The 20,271-nt window shown below is 40.2% G+C and overlaps 1 long non-coding RNA gene across 1 annotated transcript in view; it reads right to left on the bottom strand.

Annotated features, from left to right (window-relative positions):
• LOC307182590 overlaps nucleotides 1-20,271 on the bottom strand; it is a 110,151-nt gene that overhangs the window by 67,922 nt on the left and 21,958 nt on the right. The window contains exon 2 of the long non-coding RNA XR_013827213.1: nucleotides 4,705-4,935. This is a non-coding gene — a long non-coding RNA (uncharacterized lncRNA). The remainder of the gene's footprint in view (nucleotides 1-4,704; nucleotides 4,936-20,271) is intronic.

Raw genomic sequence — 20,271 nt, forward strand, 5'->3', positions numbered from 1 at the left:
GTCTGTGTCTAAGTCCATCTCTCGAAGGGTGGGGCACACTTAGAAAAGTCAGGTAAACTTCAATGTGTTAATTTTCCAAAGTTATTCATTCAAGGAATTAAGATTGATATATTTAAGTTTCACTGACTCTCCTCATATCTCTGAAAATGTGTAGAAGGCACCCAGCCACCTCTGGGAGGAGTGGCATTTTTTTAAAAGGGGGGAGTCCCAGGATACAGACTGTCACTATGGGAGGGAATCCTTGGGCTCATCCAGCGTAAACCCTCCTTTACAGGCGTGGGCACCTTGCCAAGGCCAGCCCGCTCACAGTGGAGCCCGGCTTTCTGACTCTGACTCGGGGAACATTCCAACGATAGAAAGCGTAAGCGCACTCAGAGGGGGCTCTGAGCAGTCAGAAATGAGAAAAGAAAACCTGATCATTTTTTCCACCTTAAAAAAAAAATAAATGTACCACCACATTCTGACTTCAGTAACTGGCCTTCCTTATGCCATGAACGTGGGTAGTTACATATAATGTATTACTATCATGAAACACCAGGCCTTCAAAACCAAATGAGCTGCAATCTTCGTTAAAATGCATGTTTCTGTGATAACCAGCCTTCATTAAAAACTTAAATTGAAATAGTAAGTTCCAACTTCTTTCCTCTTTCTGAAAACACAGAAGAGTATAATTCAAACAGATTTCTGTCTAGAATAAATCACCAGAAGTTAATTTTATGGCATTCTACTTACAAATAAAAATAGGGTGGGTCCTAGCTACTTTTTACTATATTTAACTGGAATTCCCTACAAGATTTTTCAAATTATATTTTTAAAGTGTCATTCAAAAGGTTTTGTGGGGAAGTGAGCAAAAACACAAACTGATGTCTATTTCCTCTCATTTTCCATGTGTTTCCTTTGGTTAAATAAATACTCTAAAAATATAAAATGCTTCATGTGTTAGAAAAACTCTCTGGAAGACACACATATTGTTTGCACTCAATTACTTCACTGGCAAATTTATAGCAGTGGCAGCTGGGGTGATAAATCCTGCCGCAACCCAAAACTACTGGTCAGACTATAATTTGGTTGTAAAATGCAACATCATGAAAGCAAATTGATAAGAAACATTTTCAGTCAGTAAACATCAGTTCCCCAGGGACATGGGCACCCACTTTGTGTTACCCTTTCCACCCCTGAACTTTTCCACAGGAAGCAACCTGGGCAGGGACAGCCATTTGGATGGCAGAGAGTTTCAAGCATTGTTTTGCACTACAGGGACATTCAAACCCTCATACTGCAATGGATAAACAAGACAGTCTTAAATGGAAAGAAATCTAGTGACCTGTCAAAAAATGTTCACCTTGATTGCCAGCAGTAGGTTGCAGTGAGTAGTTTTAAGAGTCCAATTTGCACATCATACTGAGAGTAAGTGCTGCCATCTGAGGTTTTTTTAGAGTCAGGGAGTGATTTACAGGACTACAGAGCACCCCTGAAGAGGAAACTGCTGTAATCTTAGGTGTAATCAAATGTAGATTTCACCTATAACGATAAGAATCTTTACCCAACACATCGATGGAAACACATATAACATCCCTTAGAAGCAAAGCTCTGTTTAGCAAGTTGGCTTGAGTTCGCTCCACTGGGCTACAGGTATTGAAGGAGCTGTTTATCTGGGTGTGTGGTATCTCTAGGATGCTAGGGTTCACTAAATTCAATCAAGCGGCTGGACCACAGGCACCTTCTAGGACTACGCCACTGAGCTCCAGGTCTGCTGGAGCTGTTGTGTCCTTATCACCTACAAAACCGAACCTAGAGACCTGGAAAGAGTCTTCTTCCTGGATGAGCAGGATCAGGGGCTACATCCTGGCTCGTTTAATAGCCGTGTAGCAATTCACTCCTTTAGAAGCATTTACTGGGAACTTTTGGAGACTGAGATGTTGCGACAAGTCTGGGAACACAAAACATTTACTGCACAGAAGTGACATACAGACTTGCAGGGGGAGAGGGAGGGAGGGAGGGAGGGAGGGAGGGAGGAGAGATTAGGGAGAGGGAGAACGGCTCACCACAGTACACAGGGGATAAAAATCCATGCCCTGGAAAAATATCTTCGTTGATCCAGTTCTCTTTACAGGTGGTAGTGAAGTAACAGGGAAAAAGATAAGTAGCCTCAATTCGTTCATTTAATGGAGGCATTAAGTTATTTAAAAGAGAAAACCAGGATAATCAGCTATTCAACTACTTAAAAAAATATATTTTATAGTCATTTCTTCATGTTTTAAATATTTTGATTCAACTTTAAAATTTCTAAAAAAACACATAATGTAAACCAAATTTTTCTTGCTCTTCAAGAAAATTACCATTATGATGTAATGATGGTGATGATAGCATTTATTATGTGCTGGCCAGTAGGCTGAGCTCATCTGCATTTTCTCATTTTGTTCTCATAGCAACCTTAACATGCAGATATTACGTATTCAAATTATGTGGAGGAGGAAAGTGAGTCTCAGAGCGTTATCGACTTGGGACTGCTATGACAAAACCCCAAACATGCTTGACTCCAAAACCATGCTGCTTATCACTGGACCATAACATGGTGTTTCCAGAGCTGGGTAACGCTATCTGTGAAAATACTGAGTCCAAACAAAGTCCTAAAGTCTGTGACCTAGAATTCCAGATTTTAGAGCCAGCAGTGACCTTAAACTTCACTGAAGCTGACCTGTTCCAGTAACTATACACACACTCACTTGCTCAAGCTAGAAATAAGGGCCTTTTCCTCATTTTGCTCCTGTCCATCTAATCTGTCACCAATCTTGCTAATTTGACCTACAGAATATTTTCCATTCTGTTTATATTTCTTCAGCTTCCTGGTAACTGCCTTAGTCAAACACGATACTGTCATCTCTAACCTGAACTACTCTCACAGCCATTTAACTTTCTCCTTAAATCCTCTCACTCTCCCCAGCTCTGCTACTCGAAAGTGTTGTCTGTGGACCAGCATCAATGTCACCTAGGGGCTTGTTAGAAACACAGAATCTCAGACTCTCAGGCTCACTTCGGACATGTAGAACTAGAATCGACATTTTCAGGTCTCCAGGTGATACCTCTGCACATTGCAGTAGAGTGATTTCTGAAGTCTTTTTGGCAATTTGCTAGGGGTGGGGGTAGGGTGGATGTGGGGGAGGGAGGGGGGAATGCAACTCCTGGATTTATTAAAATTGGTTAAGAATAAACCAGGGTGAGAAAAGCAGGTCTGCAGTACCACCAGAAGCTTTGAGGCCAGCAGACTCAATTTAACCTTTTTGTTCAAATTATCAATTCCTCCCCTCCTGATATCATCTTTTATTTGAGGCACCCACCTTTCCTCGGGGAAAGCTGGACGGAGTGTATGTAGCTCTATCCTTAATTACTATTTTCTTCAGGGGCTTTGGTTCTTTTTCTTCTCTTCCTTTTTTTTTTTTACATCTCCACCATCAAAGTGCGGGCCCTCGTCGTCAGGGCAACTGGTCCTGGCATTTTCACAATTTTCCCAACACTGTAATTTTGCTGGCTTCCCTTTATTCTCACTATTGAAAGAATGAATATCACTCTACAGTTCCTATGGCTTCCCTCTGATTTGTCCGTCTCTCTGTAAGTTTGCATTGCTCTTCTGGCTAAGCATTTATACTAACTCATCTTCTCTCTACTGGTCGACTCTGTTTCCTTTCCTACCCCTCTGACTTCTAACGGAGTCCTTCTCTGAATTCCTCCTCTGACTTGGTATCAGCATTTTAAAATATGTTTGGGTCATCACAATTCCCTGCTTCCGGCTCTTCCACTGAATTGCACTGCACGTGTATTTCAGAAAGTTTGATCTGGCTCCTCATAAACTTTGCAGGGATTCATCCTCACCTCCTTGCTGCTGGCAAGTCTGGTTTTGTTTTGCTTTGCTCTCCTCTGTCACTTACTACCTCTGAACACAAAGGTCTCTTTTCGTTCCTCAAACTCATACATATGCTCCTACATGTTGTACCTTTTGTCCTCTTCATATTTCTGTCTAACCATCGCCTCCTTAGAGAGAGCTTTCCTCTCACTCTGCTATCCTTTCTCAGAGAACCCTGAAGGTAACACAGTAGGTAATCATCTCTAAGCATGCATGTATTTGTTTGTTTAGACTTGAGATCCCATAAAAACAGTCTGTTTCTATTTTGCTCATCACTGTATATGCCATGCAGATTGTAATCTATCATATCTATCTATCTATCTATCTATCTATCTATCTATCTATCATCTACCTACTTCTTCTAAGGAAAGGATCCAATCCAGTTTCTTCACTTGACAGATGAGAAAACTGAAGTCCAGAAGGGTTAAGTGGACTGGATAAAGGCCACAGTTTTGGGTGTAGCAGAGCCAGTTTTTCTGTCTCTCAATGCAGTATGCTTTTCATTACACCTCCACTGTGCATATATAGACTCAGCAATCTAAGACAGAGCCCTGCTAATTGGAAATGACTTGGGAGATGTCAGCTTTGATCGCATAGCTCAACTCACCACTGTGAAGTGATCATGGACACTGGACTCCACTGGCCAACAAAGGCAGCAGTGTGAAAACGGCTGTATTTCATTGACTGAGGCCAGGAAGTCTGAGATAAATAAAGAAGGAACACTTTGCACTGACTCATGAATACCACTCTCAGCGAAGTTGGTGGAAGTGAAAGGAATAGTGGTAAACCAAAATCTGACTCACCAGCCACCAAGTCTGATTCCTCCTACTGGGGCATATCTGCTCTCAGGCTCCACTGGCCCACTTCTAAGCAAGTCAAGAGATCCAGTATCACACTCTGTCAGCCTCCATCAGCCTTGCTGGGTGATGGCTGTGGATGAGGTGCGGCGAGGAATGTGCCCCTCCCTTCCTCTACACGCAGGAGAGGCAGATCCAACAATGCAGGAAAATGAGGTTGAAGAGAACGTTTTTTTCCTAAGAACAAAAAATAAAATAGTTTTTAAACACCAAACTGTGGGATGCACTTAATCTTACTTACAAATTTGCTCATCAAATTAAGAAAATGTCTTTGTACTAATAGCATGTTCTAATCGCATGGATGGGTCAGGTCAACATATGTCTATTTCTCCAAGAACGAGCAACAACAAGTCGAATAGAATAAGAGAGGCACTGTGCTCAGGGATTATGCCAACACCACCACTAAATACTAAAAACAAGGAAAATATTTCTCCTAAAACGACCCAGTTTATGATCTTGAGAGCCAACATAGAACAATGAAGACAGTATTTGAAGGCTTTTGGCAAAAGTAGGTAAAAAGTCAGCATAAAACCAGTTATATTGCTAACCTAATTCATCTAGGGCATCTCCTGTGCTTCCTGCCGAGGGCCATGATTTGGGGGCTGGGTTAGCATGGGGTCTAACCCGGCATGTGATAAGCAGCGTGGGTAAGCGGCTGCAGCTGTGAGAGTCAGTACATTGCAATGCAAAGCAGCAAAGTTGGAAGTGACACGGACTGCGTGTGTGCACCTCCGCCATTCATCATCTGTGGCTGAAGACCCTCTCCGCCACTGAATCAGGCAACCACCCTTGCTCTAAACCAAAAGCATATGTGGTCGGCACGTCCTTCTCAGCAGTGATAAGGACGGTTGCTTGTGTCATGGGATTGGCCGTTAACAAACTCAACACATCCTGGGGGTGTCCCTGCACCGAGCAGGCCCTGTAATGAGGGTTAATTGTGGGGTTAATAGAATGATAAACTTTGCTATCCTCAGCAGCTGCAGGTAATACTGTAGCACAACCATTCACATATGGAACTAATTTAGCAGCTGCCCCAGCCTAGGCACCTTTAAGGGCTAATAATAGAGAGCACATAATTGCATGTGTGGTATAAACAGCCTTTTAATTATAGATCCGAAAAGCTCTTCTTCCTACTACATGATTCAGAGCATTCATGACTGGCCAGTACGTGATTTCTGAGGAATTAAAACCAGATTAGGAAGAGTATTGCAGCCAAGCATGCTCTTCTATGATAAAGCCTAATGAGGGTTAATTGAACTTTCCTGTTCACCAAGTGCTTACTCAGTGCTTAGCGCTCTGTGTGTGTGTCTCACTGGTGAGAGGTTAGACAGTTCTTGAAAAACCCTGCCAGATATATATTGCTCTGTTTCAGTCTGAAAGATGACACCATTAATACAGACTACTAATTCTGAGCGTCTGTGCAGACCCAGGCAAGAACAGTAGTTTTCACTTACAGAGCACAAAAGTACAAAACAGGCAACAGAGAGTCAGTTTAGATTTCTTTTTTATGAATGCTAAAATCCATGGAATAAACCATAGAGAGGATAAATAGCTTTCCTTGGCACTTTCCTGACTGTTAGCTTCAGGCTGGTAAACAGATAGGATGGGAAGAGTGGTCACGGAATAGGCTCTCCCCATGGTTGTATAGTGTGTTTATCTACTTCCCCAAATGACACAGGTGGGAAGGACACGACAAAGGATGTGGCTGAGCTTCCAGAGGTAACGTTGAACATTTTGTACAAACAGTGAGTGGTAGCATTTGTTCCACCAAAGAGAAGATGCTATGTTGTGGTCAAAAACAGTGAACTCAGTGGAGAGTTACAAATTCCACTTCAAGCAGAGTGTACTCCCTACTCCTCATGTCAATTTGCCAAATTACTTGAGCTCTCTGGATTTCAGTTCAGCTATTTAATAAGATCATTCTTTAGACTGATTACATGATACAATACTTCTCCCCGATTTTCAAGAAAATGAGTTAGTCATTTGCTTCACTGCAGACCACAACATTTTGGGACAAAGGAATGATGTCTCTTTATTAAAACTCTATGAAAAAGACATCCCTTTGTTTCAGGATTTATTGGTTAAGTACGTTTAAGTCAAATCAATGATTTTATTATACAACTTATTGGGACATTTTATAAGCAATTACTTTGAATGAACATGTGCAGTTTTACAAAAACTAAAGCCTCTTTTCAACCACATTCAATAAATACCTAACGTGCTACTGTTTCTAAATTGAAATTCAACATCTAAATTGAATCTCCATTCCTTGTGTCTTCGATTCTGTTTTAAATCTTACAATAGCGTCTAGAAATATTAAATAATTTTTGAACTTCTATGCTCGGACCCATTTATGACATTCTTTCCCATACACACATAAACTAATTCACTTATTGACTTATCCGTTAATTCATTCAACAAATTTGCTTATTGGTTTTTGCACACTGTGTGTTTGGCACTGTTCCAGGAGCAGGGTGACTCTGAAGAGAACAAAATAAAGTTTCTGTTCTTGTTAAGCTTACATTCTGGTCGGGGGTGGGTAAGCTGGAGAAGGAGGCTATGTATATAATAATACATATAATCATATATAAATGTTTATATACCTCAATATATATGTATATTTACATATATATGTGTATATGTGTGTCTAATTATGTATGTATGTATCTAATTACACATCTACCTAACTTCAGATTGGCGGTTACTGCTAGGCCTCTGTGAAATTTTTAAAAGGTTCCCCTTTTCGGCAAAAAAAAAAAAAAAAAAACCTTTTAAGGTGTTCTTCTGGGTTGACTTCTTATGGAGCGAGAGGAAAGGGCTTGGTCAGCAGAGTGGGCGCGGCCCTGGGCCCCGGCTTGCCTCCTGCCCCAGGGCCCATTTATCAGGCACAGCTGGGACCACCATACCTGGTGGGCCTGCTGGGAATGATTTGTGGGAAAGCGCTGTTTAACACAGGCCGTGAGGGAAGGACTCTCGGATGAGGTGGTATTTAGGCAGAGACCTAGGGGACTAGGAAGCAGACCCTGCAGGTCTCCGGAGGAAGTGCATCTAGGCTGAAGGAGGCGTTTTCTCAGAAGAGCAAAGGAGCCAGTGAGTCTGGGTCACACTGAGTGAGACGGAGCAGGGAATTCAAGTCGTGAAGAGACACTGACAAGCCTTTGGATTTTACGTTATGTAAAATGGAAAGCCACTGACAGGTTTGGCGCAGAGAAGTGACACAATCCCACTTATTTTAAGAGGATCCCTCTGAGCTATTGCACGAAGGACACACAATGCGGGTGGCAGCTGGAAGCAAGGAGGTCCATACGGAAGCTATTGCAACAGTACAAGTGAGAGGTAATGGTTTGATTAAAGATAATATTGGAAGGACTGATGATAATCCGTCATAACCTGCATATGTTTTGAGGGAAAAAAATGAAAGAATGTATATATGAGAGAAAGAGGGGAGTCAAGAAGTTTCAGGGTTTAGGAAGAAGCAAATGAATGAAAACAGAGTTGCCACTGATGGAGATGAGGAATACTGGCGTTTGGAGCAGGGTCTGTGGGAAAAATCAAGAGTTTGGTTTTGAACATACCAAGTTGAGCTGCCTCTGTAGCTACCCATGTGGAGGTATCAAGTAGGCAATAGTATCTAGAGTTCAGGAGAGAGGCTGGAGCCAGAAAGCACAGTAATGGCCTCGTGTTGTTACCACTTAGGTAGATCAAACCTTCCAGCCGGTTCTACATGACCCTGTTCTGGAAGATTTTGTTATCTGGAGTTTATTCACACACATTCAGTAGCATTTAAGAAAACCCCTTAGGTAACTGAGTCTTTCAATTTGTTTAGAGAATGTGGAGGCTCTAAAAAGTTGTTTTGCTTTCCTTCTCATTAAAAAACATGACTATTCTATCAGGGTTGCAAGTCAGCATGTGAGATGTGATGAAAAGCATGTTCCCAATTAGGAGGCATTCCAGGGCCTTCAGAGAGAGGGTAATACCATTCTTCCAGGAATATGCTAACCTCCAAAAGGTCTGTGTCTGAAAGACAGAGTGTGACACAGCCTGTTCTCCCTTCTCGCATCTTCCAAGCACATCCATCTTTGGTGCACAGTCCAAATCACACCTCCTGCATCAATAATGCCTTTGACAGCCATGTTAATCATGTCTGCCTTCTCCTCTGATCTCCTACATCACCTAGTCTGTAAGCTTATACTTAGTCTTTTCTGACTGTCCCATGGCCTCTGTTTGAATGGATATGCCCCTTAATATGCTTGTGCCTTCCCAAAGCTAATCTCTTGGCCTCAGTTTCCTCATTTGTAAGGAAGCAGAAAGCCTAGCATGGACTCTATGACGTGAACCTACAACATGCAGCCTTGCAGATGTGTTACGTTCTAACATTAGTGAAAAGCGTTCTACGTTATTGCTCAACAAATGAGGGATATAATTTCATGAATATGTACATATAATTATTTTTACTCCTTTAGTATTTTTATGAATCTTGTCTTTCTTTTCCCATCTTTATGGTGACATATCATGTAATAGCATGCAAGAGCTCACATGTTGTGAGAAGAATTAAAAATGAATAAATGAAAGGGAGACTATTTTTGAGGTAATTATATATTACCTCAAAAGAATAAAATATATCCTTTTGAAATGGCAACTTACTTGGAAAATTTTGGAGGACTCACTAATTTGGCAATACCTATGCTGTAACCAAAACAATAAAAAAATGACTACATCAAGTAAAAGCATTCAAAGAAATTAACCTTCTTAAGGATTTTTGCATGAATAGTAGCTAAACTCACATTTTAAAAATTTATTAGTCAGAATACATAATAGTAAAGGAAACTATCGGTAGTTAAAATATAAATCTTGTGAAATTAAAAAGAAAAACATTGGAAGCTAAAAATTTTCACTGAATGACTCAGAAGGAAAAATTGCATTGGTAAATGAATTTTTCTTCCTGAAATAAGAAAGACATGGCAATTCGAATAACTTTTCTCTTACAGTATATCAAGACATTTACACTGACCTTCAAAGTAAGCTGGACTTAAAATAACCTGAGACCAACTGCATTTTCATCAGAGCTATGCTGCTCTATTACCTTAACCATCATTCATTGTCTAAGTCAAACAGTTTATAGAGAGAGAACATGAATTCTAACCCCAAGTCAGGGCTGCTATCAATGAGTTTGGAGGTTTACATTCTGTTGGTGTGAGGTCACTATTTGCTGTCACTGGTGATCAACGACCCAGCCCTGGGCTGTCTGACTTTAGCAAATTTCCCAGTTTTAACAGGTTTACTTACAAATCTTAGAAAATGATTTTCTATTGAAATTCACCAAATCACATTTTGGTGATTTAAAATAGCAAACTATTTTCAAAAGCAGTAGTAATCTAAATTGCCATGCAAACAGTTGGTGTTTTAGAAACAGTGATTGATGAAACAGATGGGAAAGGATTATTTCTATAAATAGAGACTTAAAACCTTTTAGCAAGATCATTCATATCACCCTGCTTAATCTCTTACGGCAATTGTTCTAGTCTTCTGGCAATCTGACAATCTCTTCCAGTCACTGTGAAGGTACTATTTTCTTCCCCACATTAATACACAAAGAACTGGGAGTACTATGGTTAATATTTTACTGAATTGTGGGAAAGTAGTAGGTTTTCCTCAGTCCCAAAGGGTACTGACATTTTAACCCACTTATCTCTGATTTATTCAAGTTCTTGACAGTGCCAAAAGAAGGATGCACTTTGCCTGAAGGATCTATAGTTAAGGCAATTTGACATATGCTTTTCTTCTCTCTGAAGGGGGTGGTTCCAGCTGTACAATTGCCGTTTCATGGTGCAGCAGTCATAAGATTATTCCTCAGATGGTGAAGTTTTGTGCCACCACAGAATTGTGAAGATCTATTAAAACGGTAAAATGACATTTAACATTAAATTCTAAATTTTGTGGAAAAGCACTCAAAACTTCAACCCAAAATTGTAATCAGAGATTATCTGAAGGAGGAACTGGGGGAAATACCCAATGATACACGATGGGGTAAATATAAAGCTAAGATGCTTATTAGCTATTAATAATCTCTTTTGTCAATGTATTTATTAATCTCTTTAATCTCTCAATGTATTTATTTCTCAATGTATTTAATTAATGTAATTAATTAATCTCTCAATGTATTTATTAATCTCTTTTGTCAATGTATTTCTCATATTGACTGAATTTCTCCTTTAAGCGGCTAACTATAAGAATGGACACCCCCAAGGAATTTTCTTATCATTTTACAAAAGATAAAGTAATAAGAAAATTCATGATTATGTGATGTACATGAATTTATGAACCCATGATTTACATGATTAAGCTGGGTACCCCGCAGTTAAAGGGTAATAGAGTCCTCGTCTCTGGCTCTCCTGTTTGGTCACCAGAGTAGCATCCCAGGACAGGAAGTTCCTGCATGTGGTCTTATTGAAGAGCGATGGGTTTTGTTTTCAAATAAGCATCACAGATATTCTCACAGAAATGTAGTGCCAAACTGCTGCATGATACTATGCAATTCAACTTGCTGTGCATTTCCCAGAACTACCACACGTATTCTTCACAGTCCAGGCAGCTGTCAGGCAAATGTGAGCTCTAGGTTATAAAGAGACGGGACAGAGAGTGTGAAGGGGCTGGAATAAATCCATCACCGATGCCGGAAAAACAGTTCAGACACCACGGCTTCTTGACAAGAGGGCCAGCATCATGAACTTCGTGAATAAAAGGACGAGTCTATGGCAATCCTAGTCTCTAAGTTTTCACTGGGAGGTGTTTTGAAAGTTCTTAAAATGATGTTTTTCAGCCTTAGATGCAGAATAAATGGAATGTGCTAAGAGTTCAAACAAAATGGATTTTTTTGGCATCAGCTTTTAAAAATGATTTATAATAAAAAGAAACGCAAACATAATGTTGTGTCTTCATTTTATTTATCATCCTCAGGACCCTCAGGAAATATCACGTAATGAATGATTTTTCTTTTGAATTGTATTATTAAAATGAAGTTACTGCATTTCATATATATATATATTATACATATATATAATATATATATCTTAAAGTAAATGTTGCCACCTCTGTGTATCTACCTTCTGATACTATCAACTAGTTTCAATACTGCATCTTGATCAAATCATAGTGGTAATTATTTTATTGTCATTTTATAAGCCACATAATTATCACATGACTATAATTTTTAAAATAGGAAAAAAAATCACATTGCTTAAAAACATTCATAAAGTGCTACTTAAAATTTAGATTTGGCTGTTTTAAAGATAAAATCATTCCCTAAAGAATGAGAAAATTTTAAGTGTGAGAATATTCTCTTGAGGAACACTGCAAAAATTTCTAGAAATACGGTAAGCAGTAGCAATATTACTAAAATTGCAAAAGCTCTCTAGGTAATTAAAGACAAAAAACCTCATTTGAATGTTAAAGTTCCACTGCATTTGTTGAAACCTAAGTTACATTCCTGTATATCATCCTTCATTTTTGGTGCAGAAGGTCCCTGATACAGATGCAAAACCTACAGCTTTTCGAAGAGTGACATCTGGGCCACTAATAAACATAGAACAGGATGAATGGGCCAGAGGTACTTCTAGAATCCACTGAAGCTTCAGTCTTCCCACTTGCCTGGAGTGAGACCTTTTGTTTCTTCAGAGTAGCAAAGGTTTCCAAGGTGCCAGTCTCTTCAGCAGCTAAAATCCAAAGTTTTTCTCTTCCTGCACCCCTACGTGTCAACAAGCGGTCGGGAGTTTGGGTTTGCATGGCTTCGGTTGTGTTGCAGGAGGTGTGGGAGGGGAGCAGGTAGAAAGGAATGATCTGCATGTAGCTCCTTCAGTCATGAAAGGTGTCCAGGGAGCCGCACAGACAGGCAGGCCAAGAAGAAAGCCAAGGTGTTTCCTGTCTTAACAGAGCTGGGCTCCTCTGGCTCTCCATTCTCTTTCACCATCTCATTTATGATTAAAAACTAAAATATAGTTTTAGTGTGGTTTTCATTCCCCCACTGTCAACACCACTTCTCAAAAAAATGTACACTTTTTGGATGAAACATAAACTAGGAAAGTTACAGTTCCCGACCATTCTCATTACATACAGCTGCCCCTTTTCCTGCCGTTCGTTCCTTCATCACACTTTACACAATTATTTTTTTCATAGAGCTCAAAGGAAATCAACGTTTTATTAAATGCTTTATTTTTAAAATTTTTTTTCAAAATGTAACAATGGAGCACATCCAAAGAATTTATCTTAATCCCTAATATATGTAATAATTTCCAATACACCAGAGAAGAAAACTGTCCAGTCAACACTCCTCTGAGTGAGCTGTGACAGGAGCTATGAAGAGGAAGATTGGAAAGAAAGGGCTCAGATTTATTTCTATATCATCTATTTGACTTCTCGGCTAAAATAGAATTAGTTTAAGTCACCACAAAATCAAGTTATAGTCTAAAGAAACAGTATTGATTTTTCTTTCCATCATTATAGACATGTATATTTAGTTTATTTTAAACCAGATTTCTCACTTTCATTTTCTAGCACAAAAAAGTACCTTTTAACAATTCATACTCATGGAAGATCAATCGGGAATTTTCAGTTTCCTTACTACTAAAGTCATTTTTAGACCTCTGATATTGGTGAATCATAGTCATTTAATTAATAAATTTGGGGAAACATTTTCTCATATTTTCTAATAGTTTTACATTTTAGAATAAAAAGAGTTTAGCCCTTTAAAATGTTTTCTACTTGATGAATGTCTTCTTTTTTCAATTTTATTTTCTAGTTCAGGAATGTGAAACAGCTCAATAGGAAATACAGTAAGTATTTGCCTGTGGATAACTGGCCTCGATTGCTATATTAGCCACTAGGGAAAGTGAGCATGATGACCTCTTCTAGATGTTGTTTTAGCATATCACACACCTACTTTGTAATCTACATAATTGCTAGTGTCTGCAACAAGCTTGTTAAAATAAATGTTTCCAAGTGTCAGGATCAAGGTTCTTTTTAAAAGGCTACCAATTGCAACATCTAATGAATATATTCAGAGGAAAGGGAGGAACGCTGCTTGTGAGGAGTAATGGAATGTTGAAATTGGATCAAAGCCTAGAAGATTACACAGGTGTCCCTGCTAGTTGATGAGAGAGCAAGGACCAGAGCAGCAAGATACATCTCCATCCTACTAGAAATTATTCACTAGAACTGTACACTTCAATATAATTACTAAATATCCAATACATGCTGGGCAATGTTCTTGTCACTGGCAAATAAAAAATGAAAACATAATAATCTCTAAAAAAACCCCAAGAAAGTCAGATACAAAAGCCAAGAGAGAAAGGAGTGGCCAAGTCAGTGAGTGATGTGGAGACCCTGAGTGGGGTGAGGCCAAGAAGTGTACGTGGGGCTGGAAATATGGAGGTGACCTTGACAAGCAGGTTTAGTGTCCTGCTCAGAAGGGAACGCAGCATGTGTGTAGGTTGAAGGAACTATGGGAAACTCCCCAAAAACAAAAACATGAAAGAAACCAATCAGAAAATGGGCAACAGGTATAAACAGGCAGGTTTACAGAAAATGAAACCCAAAATACCTCTAGAAAAATAAAACATGGTTCATCCTCAGTAATCAAGGACACAAATGAAAACCATGAGATGCCATATAACTTCCATTAGATATGGTGCTTGCAGTGGAGGGGGTGTCTGAGGACAACAACGCATATTGGGAGGATATGAAGAGAGAAATTCTCATAATTGGGCTAGCCGGAGTGTAAATTGCTACAATTTGGAAACCAATTTGGCAACATATTGACAATTCAAAATGTGCCTGTACAATGACCCAGAAATTTCCCTGCTGTCTTCCCTAGAGAAACTCTTGCGCATATACACCTATACACATGCATCAAGTTCACTGAAGCATTGCAATAACATACACGGAACAGCAATCTTTGGGAGAACAGATTTTTAAATTATCCGGCCACTGCCTGATTCTGGTCCCAGACGCAGCAAGGCAGAAACCTCAGCTCTTTTACCGATTTTCGTGTTTTGGATCTATTTCTTTGCTGTGGGGATATCTGCCTTATATTTAAGTGTGGCTATGTCCTTTGGTTTTCTATTTTTATATTTTATTCATCATTGCTGTTTTTATCTCTACCCAGAAGCACCAAAGCCATATTATCTATATATATATATTCATCACTCAAAATTAGGGAAGCATCTTTGTAGACTAGAAATGGAAAAGAAAAACGCAGTAAGTGGAGATTGAAGGTGAAGATTTACTGCACTGTGTGTCTAGCAACGGGAAGACATGGCCTGGAATTCCATTTCTGTGGGAGTGAGCGACTCTGAGTATGCCTCACATATCCTACAGGGCCAAAACCTGTCTCACTCTGTGAAACTGAGATTCAGAAAGGCATCCCACCAGGAAATGGAGGCAGAAAGGGTTGCTCAGGCTGCACCAGCAAAGACCTTCTCCCTGGTGGTAAATGAGAGAGAAACCCACACATACACATGCGCATACACACATGCACACTCAGAATTTAGTCTAATGTGATAAGACTGTGTACAGAGACTCATAGGTGAAGAAAAGAACATCACCTTTGGGAAATGTCAAACCATTTGCTGAGCTGAAAGTTGAGTTTATAATGGGCACAAATAGCTGGCTTTCAATTCAAATGGGCATTAAGTATGATTTTGTTTTTCTCTAAGTGCCTTAGTCAGCTTGGGCTGCCACAATGAACATCAGAGACTGAGTGGCTTAAGCAACAGAAATTTACTTTGCACACTCTGGAGGCTGGAAAGCTCTGGTGAGGGATCTCTTCCCAGCTTGTAAAAAGTGGCCTTCTCACTCTATTCTCCCATCGGGGAGAGAGAGAAAGCTCTCCAGTGTCTCTTCTTACAAAAGCACTAGTCTCGTCAGCCCAGGGCCCTGCCTAATGACCTCATCTAACCCTAATCACCCCCCAAAGGCCCCATCTCCAAAGACCATCACATTGGGGGTTAGGTCTTCAACATACTGGTTTTGAGGGAACAAACAGTCCATAACACTGAGTTTGATTTGATTTTATATCCCAAATCTACCAGATAATGGAAAGTAAATTTCAATCAATTTTGAGTAATCTTTGCCAACTAATGGTATATCCCCCCATCATTCTGTTTGCTGGGTCTAAATTCCAAGAGCTAACAGTATCAGGGCTTGAGAGAGGTGAGCATACAGGGACATCGATACTCGTTATCTCTCCAGATGACATCTTTGAAATTTCCTTATTCTGATCATGTCCGCAGGGTAGGTCTCAGCTGCTTCATTCTTCATTCTTTTCTTCATAGAACCTCTTAGTCTTGTGTGCTTTCCCCACCCCCTCTGTCTCCCTCCCCTCCCTCATCCCCACTCTGTTCAGTAACTTCTATACTCCTCTATACTGTGCGTCAACATCTGTCTGCCGCCCATTCAGTGTCAGATACGGAGAACCTGACACTCTCGTAGGCCTTTCCTCCCGGACATTCCCTGCAGCTGTCTCTGCACTGCCACTCTCAGTATGTCATGGGCTTGCATCCCAGGAATCGAGCTCCTTGCTCTTATATTTCCTAAGACCAGCTGCATAATTTGTAGAGGCCAGGGCAAATAAAAATTTAGAGTTCCTTGTTTAAAAAAATATTGGAAATTTCAAGACAGCAACAGCAAATCATTAAAATAAGTGTGGAAAGCTTTTAGAGCAAGACCCTGGGCTGGTGCATGCCCATGAGGATGGTCCTGGTGTTTCTGTTGTTTCTCCATATACCCTGCCCATATCCCTACACACACACACAGACACACACACACACAGAGTGTGACTCAACTTTGAGGAAGTGGACATAACTCAAGCTCAGGGAGCTACTAGCGTTTAAGTTTCTCTTGCCCTCTCACTCCTGTCTGCCATCACCCCAAAGTAAGGACTCAGGGGACGTTGGGGAGATGGCTACAAGGATTACTGGGGAGTGAGGAGAACACCATATTCTTCCAAAGGTTTTGCTTTTGTGTTCCACAGCTATCATAACTCGAGTTGAGATATTTAAATTATTCTTTCCTCCCTCTTTTTTTTTTTTTTTTTTTTTTGTTATTCCTTCCCTAGGTTAGAAATGTGAAAAGTTTTAGAAGGTAAAGTCATGGTAGACAAGCAACTCTTGGGAGGTGTGCTTCAATTAAGACCCCAAAATATCTCTTGCTACACTTTCAAACAATATGAAGGGAGGTGGCATGAGATAAAGACAGAAAGGTAAGGAAGAGCCAGGGGACTTTCAGTTTTAGCTCTAACATGTAAAGAGCCTGGAAGTTGTCCCTCTCATCTGCATAATAAGAGAATAAGTTGAACAAACCGAGTATCAACCACTTTTCTTGGACTCCACTAGAAAAGAAGCCACAGGGGAAAGCACCACCTTGAAATCTGGAGAGACGGGAGCAACTCAAAAGTCAAAGCTGAGATCTGTTTACCTGGAGCAGAAGCCACTGAAGCTGTAAACTTATAGGACTGAAAAGGCCATTTTAAAGAACAGATGGAGCATGTGTGGACTCGTGGGAGAGTGAAAAACTCCTGGAGCTGCAGGTCTCACTGGGCCTCACAGTTGCCGACTAGCTCCTCATGAGGTCCTCCTGAGAAGCCAGGACGGTTCCCTCTCGCCTCTGGCAGAAGGGGAAGAGAAATCCTTGTAAAATGCACCAGGCTTCCCCATAACAAAGGCTTACCCTCTACAGGAAAGGACTTTGCTAGAGCTTTATTCCATTTGGGGGAAGGGAATTCCTCCTGTTCTAGCCTTCCTGTCTCACTTGACAGAAAAACAAAAGAACAATCAACAAACAAACAAAAAATACAGGACTTCTGTTTCTGTGAAGACACAACACATCCATTTTCCCCATTTCTTCCTGCTAAATACCTCTAAAATCTCTGGAAATTGTATATAAAACAAGGTAAGAAGCCTCTGAAAAGTGGGGAGAAGAAAGCTGGTCAGTTAGGAAGGTTGGGACACGGGGAATGATACAGTGGTAAGTTCCTGGCTTTACTTTTTGCCTCATGCAACCAAGACTTGGACCCGAAGAAGCCAGGAGACGCCAAGGGTCACAGACAACAAAAGCTCCAACAAAAACCTGCTCGCCTAACCAGAGGACCACAAAAGGGACAACACAGCAAGACCGGAAACTTTCGGAAAATATCTCTTTATTCCACACAAACAGCAGGAAAACACAAACATCCGGCCCCAAACCTACCACCACCAGCAAAAGCCAAGTGGAGAGCCCAGACTTCCACCCTCATTAGGCTGTGCGGGGGTGTTCCAGCGTTCCCGCCTCCCACCCCGTGGTACTGGTGGAGACCACATGGGAGCCTAGAGTTCTACTCTCACCCAGCAGTAACAAGATGATCCTTACCCTCCTGATGGATTGGTGTAGGGGGAGACCCATTGGAGAGTCAAGTCAGTCACCACTGCCCAGTGGTACCAAAGCCACTCTCTCCATAGTGTCAGTGGGAACCACATGGGGAGCTGGAATTCACCCCTACCTACAAGGTCATGTAGCAAGGCATCACTGAAGCAGGACCCTGTTAAGTATTTCACAGAGGTCATGGTTGGGGAGGACATACTGAGGCACAATTCGATGCAGAAAATGTCGAAAAAGTGAGTCAACCATGACGGGTGTGAGTCACAGATAAAGGTTTCAGAGTCAAGTGCTAATTGAAAGCAAGAAGGTAGGATGTGACTGCCTAAAGAATTTGGGTAAAAGTGAGAAAAGAAAAGGGGTAGAACTAAGGTTAGCTAGGTTCAATAGAAGGGATACAGGATAACGGAATGAACGGAGCGACTTCCTTCCAGAACATGCATTATAGAAGCCCCGGAGCATACTTCCCCACAGTCCCAATGACTTCTGGGTGCTGGGATAACTCTGGTACAGTGCATTGATCTGTATCCTTAACTTGTCCCTGAATAAACTTTTGTTATTTAATATGTGCTACCTTCTCTTCCATTTCTTTATCTCCCCTCCTCCCCATGGGCGGGGGGAAGGGGTAAGGGGGTGTTTAATCAAACTTAAAACAGAGGCTAGAAAGAAATCATTAATGTTAATTCTGTTCAAAAGCTAGAGAAAAATCCTTTTTAAAAATTCTGGATACTAATGTAGTAAATTTATTTTAATTTATTTTCACCTAAAGGATTTTATGTTTCTTTGAATTTTCTGAAGACTTTTTCTGTGGTAAAGTCTTTTATTTTTTATCCTTTCCAGCTTTACTGAGGTATAATTGATGAATAAAATAACACAGTTAAAGCGTACAACGTGATGATTTGATATATGTACACACTGTGAACAGTGAAGCATTCTTGACTAAGATTAAATAAATGGAGTGATCAGTCTGACTTGAATCCTACATTTTTAGCTTCATCTCTACATTTTAAATGCCTCCACTCTACCTGTTCAATAAGGTCTATTTTTAGTTAACTCAGGATTTCTCATGACTCCAAACTGTTACCTACCAAAAATTCCTAAATCCAAAAACTTTCAAAAAGCAAATGCGTCTTGTTGTCATGCATTTAGTCTCAGCTTAAATTCTTTAAAGATGGCCACTTTAACTTGACCGTGTCTTTTAATGAACATACTAAATAATGAACGTGCCATATAATTCTCTGCATAGGATCACAAAGCTTGAGAACTGAGCTGAATGTTGTACAGCTAGTGATAGTAATCAGATTCAGGATATCCCTACTCTTTGACTGAAATGGGGAGTCCACAGTCCTTCCTTTGTGACTAATATAGAATTTGAAACTAGATACCCAGAGGTAAATAGGAAATATTTCAGTCTACTGAGCTTCTTCATATTAATGACTGAAGCAAAAAAAGGAAGGATTGATTGTGCTTCTTTTACAGGAAATGAAGCAATGGGAATTAGCAGGATTCCAAGCATGTGTAGAAATACCACAGAGAAAAAAATAATAAAGCAATATATTTGCAATATCTACCAGGGATCTGAAATCTAAGACAGGTAAGGAAGACATATGCAAAAACAGATTATGGCTACTGCAGGATTGTTAGCTTTCAATAAAGCACAATTTATTGTCTGTTTTACATCAAAATGGATTTCCTCTGGAAGAAAAGTACCCTCTTGCTTTCTGGAGCATAGTATGTAAGAGAAACATTTTAATTTTAACTCCCTCAGTGACAGTGACCCCTCTGCCCTCTCCATTTTATAAATTATTGACAAAGCATCAGGAAGATTCCAATTGTGCAACAGCTAATTGGCCCCTCTGGTCATTTCTCAACAGCCCTGAAAAGTTCATTGGTTTTAGATAAAGACTTTCCCAGAGTTGCAGGCTCAGGCATTCCGAGAGTTTGAATAAGTTTGTGTTCTTTATTTGCTTTTTAAATACAACATTTTGAGGCCAAGGCTTGGCAAAGAACTATGAGGTTGGGATATTTGCTGGCTAAGGAAAAAATGAGAACTAGAATTGGTATTTTAAATGGAATTAAATTTGAAATGTATATTTTAAAGCAAAAATA

Source organism: Stenella coeruleoalba, assembly GCF_951394435.1.
Source record: "Stenella coeruleoalba genome assembly, chromosome: 2".
Lineage (NCBI taxonomy): Eukaryota > Metazoa > Chordata > Mammalia > Artiodactyla > Delphinidae > Stenella > Stenella coeruleoalba.